This window comes from Pongo pygmaeus, chromosome 19 (assembly GCF_028885625.2).
Source record: "Pongo pygmaeus isolate AG05252 chromosome 19, NHGRI_mPonPyg2-v2.0_pri, whole genome shotgun sequence".
NCBI classification, from domain to species: Eukaryota; Metazoa; Chordata; class Mammalia; order Primates; family Hominidae; genus Pongo; species Pongo pygmaeus.
Window position 1 is genome coordinate 6,842,994 of NC_072392.2, and position 6,486 is coordinate 6,849,479.

The following is a 6,486-nucleotide window of genomic DNA, read 5'->3' on the forward strand; positions in this document are numbered from 1 at the left end:
GTAACAAACTGGTGAAGCAGGATATATGAGTTAAACTACTTTTTGCTTCTTTGATTCATAATTTGAGAATGACAAAACTGTTTTAAAATAAATATTTTCCGTCACCAACACAAGGGGATTTGATGTAAAATAAAATATCTGGCCAGGTGCGGTGGCTCATGCCTGTAATCCCAGCACTTTGGGAGGCTGAGGCGGAAGGATCCCTTGAGTCCAGGAGTTGGAGACCAGCCTGGGTAACATAGGTTGACCCCATCTCTATAAAAATAAGAAAATTAGTTGAGTGTGGTGATGCCTGCCTATGGTTTCAGCTACTTGGGAGGCTAAGCCAGGAATATCACTTGAGACCAGGAGATTGAGGCTGCAGTGAGCTATGATCACATCACTATACTCCAGCCTAGGTGACAGAGTGAGACCCTGTCTCAAAAAAAAAAAAAAAAAAAAAAAGGAGAAGAAGAAGAACAAAATATCCAATACTGGTTATAAGATGATGAACTAATAGATACTGCAGTCTACCCTTCTACACCAAATTCTAACCACAAAAACAATAGAAGCATACTATTAATAAATTAATAATTATGCTCAAAAACCAGAAATGCTTGCTGGACTGGGGAGAGAGAACATGCTAAAAGACAGAAATCATACTGAGGTAGGAGGCAGGTGGGACTCATCTCCAGACCAGATTGAAAACTGACTGAAGGCCGGGGGTGGTGGCTCACGCCTGTAATCCCAACACTTTGGGAGGCCGAGGCGGGCAGATCACTTGAGGTCAGGAGTTCAAGACCAGCCTGGCCAATATGGTGAAACCCTGTCTCTACTAAAAATACAAAAATGAGCCAGGCATGGTGATGCACACCTGTAATCCCAGCTACTCAGGAGGCTGAGGGAGGAGAATCGCTTGACTCCAAGAGGTGGAGGTTGCAGTGAGCCAAGGTCGCACCACTGCACTCCAGTCTGAGTGACGGAGCCAGACTCCATCTCAAAAAAAAAGAAAAAGACAAAACAAAACTGACCGAAACCAGAAGAGGTGCTGAAAGAACCTCTCATTGCCAATCACCATAAGACATTCCTATCAGCACCATGACAATGTACCATTGCCACAGCAACACCCAGAAGTTACTGCCCATTTCCTAGCTATTCCTGAATAATGTACCCCTTAATTAGCATCTCAGTAAAAGTGGGCATAAATATGGCTGCACACCACCCTGCACTGTCCTCTCGGACTGCCTCCGGTGTAGCCCTGCTCCCCGGGAGCAGTCACAGAGCTGTGACACGGCTGCCTCCCCAGTAAAGCTGCTTTCTTCCAGCACTGGCTTGCTCTTGAATTCTTTCCTGAGCAAAGCCAAGATCCTGCCCTTCATCAATACTAGATTAGACGGAAAGGGGGAACTGTAGCCTACAGTACCTGCAGGAATACATAGAAGACTTCTCCCTCAGGAGGAAGCAAGAGCATGCCCTGAGGTGTGGTAACCACAGGAAGCACTCCACAGGGAGTATGGAACCATCACACCCTGCACACACACCTCCCATACACCTCAAGAGCAGCCCAACCCACCCACTCCCAACTTTCAGTGAAAATAAATACCTATCCGCCAGGCATGGTGGCTCACACCTGTAATCCCAGCACTTTGGGAGGCCAAGGAGGGCGGATCACCAGGTCAGGAGATCGAGACCATCCTGGCTCACATGGTGAAACCCTGTCTCTACTAAAAAATACAAAAAATTAGCCGGGCATGGTGGCAGGCAGCTGTAGTCCCAGCTACTCAGGAGGCTGAGGCAGGAGAATGGCATGAACCTGGGAGGCGGAGCTTGCAGTGAGCCGAGATGGCGTCACCGCACTCCATCACGGGTGACAGAGCGAGACTCCGTCTCAAAAAAAAAAAAAAAGAAAGAAAATAAATACCTATTAACCCATCGCCTAGGTATTATGCCCAGCAATGCATCTGCTCTTTTTCCTAATGCTCTCCCCCCAAACTCCACCCTCTCCTGACAGGCCCCAGTGTGTGTTGTTCCCGTCCCTGTGTCCACATGTTCTCATTGTTGAGCTCCCACTTACAAGTGACAACAAGCGATGTTTGGTTTTCTCTTCCTGAGTTAGTTTGCTGAGGATAATGGTTTCCAGCTTCATCTGTGTCCCTGCAAAGGACATGATCTTGTTCCTTTTTATGGCTGCATAGTATTCCATGGTGTATATATCACAGTTTCTTTATCCAGTCTATCATTGATGGGCATTTGGGTTGACTCTTTGCTATTGTGAACAGTGCTGCAGTGAACATATGTGTGTATGTATCTTTATAGCAGAATGATTTATATTCCTTTGGGAATACACTCAGTAATGGGATTGGCGGGTCAAATGGTATTTCTGGTTCTAAACCTTTGAGGAATCACCACACTGTCTTCCACAATGGTTTAACTAATTTACATTCCCACCAACAGTGTAGAAGCATTCCTATTTCTCCACAGCCTCACCAGCATTTGTTCTTAACTTTTAAATAATCACCATTATGACCTGGCACACATTTGCCCATGTAACAAACCTGCACATCCTGCACATGTACCCCAGAAACTCAAATAACTTAATTTAATTTTTTTAAAAAAGAAAATAAATACAAGGTGTAACCCTGACAGCAGTGGCAGCACCCTCTCCCCAACTGAGCTGTGAAAGCCAAGACAGCAGTCTAGTAAATAACATCAACTGTAAACAGCTGTGCCCCAGAAAAAGACTCACCAAACAGTTGAGAAGTTCCTAACACCATAAGAGAGAAACAAAGTCAAAAAATTGGAGGAACTTACACCCAATAAATTAATAAGGTATCAGGATATGACTTTAAAAATAAGTATAATGAATGTCTTCCAAGAGCTAAGTGTGGGTAGTATAATCATGAAACAAGAACTGGAAGTTACTAAATGAAGCAATTAGTGATCTTCAAAGTAAAAAATGATAATTGTTGAAATTTGGCCGGGCACGGTGGCTCACGCCTGTAAGCCCAGCACTTTGGGAAGCCGAGGCGGGCGGATCACGAAGTCAGGAGATCGCGACCATCCTGGTTAACACGGTGAAACCCTGTCTCTGCTAAAAATACAAAAAATTAGCCAGGTGTGGTGGCGGGCACCTGTAGTCCCAGCTACTCGGGAGGCTGAGGCAGGAGAATGGCGTGAACCCGGGAGGCAGAGCTTGCAGTGAGCCAAGATCACACCACTGCACTCCAGCCTGGGCAACAGAGCGAGACTCCGTCTCAAAAAAAAAAAAATGATAACTGTCGAAATTAAAACTCAATGGCAGGATGGACAGAGCTGAAAAGCCAACTTGTGAATTGGAGGACTCAGCTAAGGAGTTCTCTGAAAGTGCACCACATAGAAATAAGGCTTTGTAATGTGAGGAAGAAACATTGAAAAACATGGAGAACAGGTCCAGAAGTTCTAATCAGCTTCCAACAGTTCAAAAAGGAGGGACTAGAAAAATGAGGGGAAGGCACTATTTAAAGAAATAATGTTTTGCAGTTAATCATGAAGGACTGAACAAATGCTCCCTTCTTCACTCTCCTCCCTCCCCACTAAAATGCCAGTTGATGGGTTAAAAAGGAAGACATAAGCCCACCAATACAAAGAGAATTGCAAAGATACACAAGTATATGAGAAATGGCATCTGGCTGGGCGCAGTGGCTCATGCCTGTAATCCCAGCACTTTGGGAGGCCTAGGCGGGCGGATCACCTGGGCTCAGGAGTCCGAGACCAGCCTGGCCAACATGGAGAAGCCCTGTCTCTACTGAAAATACAAAATTAGCCAGGCGTGGTGGCGCATGCCTGTAATCCCACCTACTTGGGAGGCTGAGGCAGGAGAATGGCTTGAACCCAGGAGGCGGAGTTTGCGATGAGCGGAGATCACACCACTGCACTCCAGCCTGTGCAACAAGAGCGAAACTCCGTCTCAAGAAAAAAAAAAGAAAGAAATGGCATCTATATTTTGGAAGCTGAAAGCAGATAAACAAAGGGTAATCAATTCAGCAGACCAGGGAAAGTTAAAAGTCAAATGCTTGCAGTATGTAGGAGAAGCAATAAGCACAACCCCTTAGAAAGACTCAGGAAGAGGAGTACAGATGATTTCCCCTCATCTGTGGTTTTGCTTTCCCTGGTTTCTGTTTCTCGCAGTTAGCCACAGCCCAAAAATAGGTGAGCACAGCACAATCAGATATTTTGAGAAAGGTCACATTCACCTAACTTTTACTATAGTAGATTGTTATAATTGTTCTATTTTATTCCATTTTATATTAGTTATTGTTGTTCCTCTCTTTTTTCACAGTTTTCTTTTTTTTTTTTTTTTTTTTGAGATGGAGTCTCGCTCTGTCACCCAGGCTGGAGTGCAATGGCATGATCTCGGCTCACTGCAACCACCACCTCCAGGGTTCAAGCGATTCTCCAGCCTCAGCCTCCCAGGTAGCTGGGATTACAGGCACCCACCACCATGCCCAGCTAATTTTTTTTATAGGTTTTTCTTTATTTTTAATTTGCATTTATATTTGTTTATTCCTAATGTTCTTAATCTCTTACTAGGCCTAATTGATATATTAAACCTTATCATAGAGATGTATGTACGATATAGGAAAAAACATATACAGTATCCCTCAGTATCCATGGGGAGACTGTTCCAGGACCTCCCATGGTCTAAGACGAGTCCCCCCTCTCTTATACCAAAATCCTCAGATGCTCAATCCTCAAATGCTGTACAAAATGGTGCAGTATTTGCATTTAACTTATACACATCATCCCACACACTTTAAACCATCTCTAGATTACTTATAATACTGCATATGATGTAAATGCTATATGGAAAGTTGTAATACTATATTATTTGGGAAACAATGACAGGAAAAATTCAAAAATTTTGAATTCTGGTCAGTGCAGATGCAAATTTTTTCCAATATTTTCGAAACACGGTGGGCTGGATCAATGGGTTCTGCCCCCATGGATAAGGAGGGCTGACCGTATCTATAGGTTTGGTATGTCTATGGCTTCAGGCATCCACTGGGGATCTTGGAAGTTGGAAGGTCTCCCCACTAGATAAGGGGGGCTACTGTACCAATAACTACTGAAGGTAGGGGTACACATGAGGCTGAACACAGTAGATTTGATTGAAAGTCTATATAAAGGCCAGGCGCAGTGGCTCACGCCTGTAATCCCAGCACTTTGGGAGGCCAAGGTGGGTGGATTGCCTGAGGTCAGGAGTTTGAGACCAGCCTGGCCAACATGGTGAAACCCCATCTGTACTTAAAATACAAAAAATTAGCTGGGCATGGTGGCGCGCACCTGTAATCCCAGCTACTCGGGAGGCTGTGGAAGGAGAATTGCTTGAACCCAGGAGGCAGAGGTTGCAGTGAGCAAAGATCATGCCACTGCACTACAGCCTGGGGGACAAGAGCAAGACTTCATCTCAAACAAACAAACAAACAAAAGAAAGTCCATATAAAAAGCAAATAGCCCCCATATTCCTTTATCATCCACTAAGTCGGGCAATTCTCCCTCCTCTCCAGCAGAAGACTAGAAGTTTATCATCTGATAGAGCAGAGGGGGACTCTGGACTTCGGACATCAGGTAAATGTGCCCTGTGGAACAAAAGAAAATATAACAAAAGCAATACACTGAATGGTGACTCCCCAGTCCTCTTCAAATACTGCCAATAATGCTGATGGTTGGGCGTCTACACCTCAAACGGGAAATTAGAAGGTTGGTCTCCGAAGAAACCAAGCATCCCAATAGAAAAGACCTACAAATACTGACCATGGGAGGAACCATGTCAATTACCAATTGACCAGATCTCTGCTCATTACATTGAAAAACCCCACCAACAGTCCTGATTATCTTTTTTAGTGCCTCACTCTTAAGTAAAGTCAAGGATCAGGGGCCGGGAGCAGTGGCTCACGCCTGTAATCCCAGCACTTTGGGAGGCCGAGGCAGGTGGATCATTTGAGGTCAGGAGTTCGAGACCAGCCTGGCCAACATGGTGAAACTCCATCTCTATTAAAAATACAAAATTAGCTGGGCATGGTGGCACATGCCTGTAATCCCAGCTGAACAAAGACTAATGCCACGTGCATGTGTATGTAAGCTAGGTGCACAATAAACAGATAGCTGACTTTGTCTCTACAAAAAATAAAAATAAAAAAATAATTAGCCTGGCATGGTGGTGACAGCCTGTAGTGCCAGCAACTCATGAGGCTGAGGTGGGAGGATCAGGTGAGCCTAGGATTTCAAGGCCATTAATGAAGAAACTAAAGAAGGAATAAATGAAGTGTATCCCTTCATTTGTTAAAGAGATAAATAATATCTACTACTTAGGGTTTTGTGGGATTAAATTGAACACATTACTTTTCTTGCTTCCATCAAAATCATACACACACACACACACACACACACACACACACACACAAACACACACACACAGAGCCCTGATTTTGGCCAATTGTTCTTGAGGGTAGGAAGGCAATATATGAA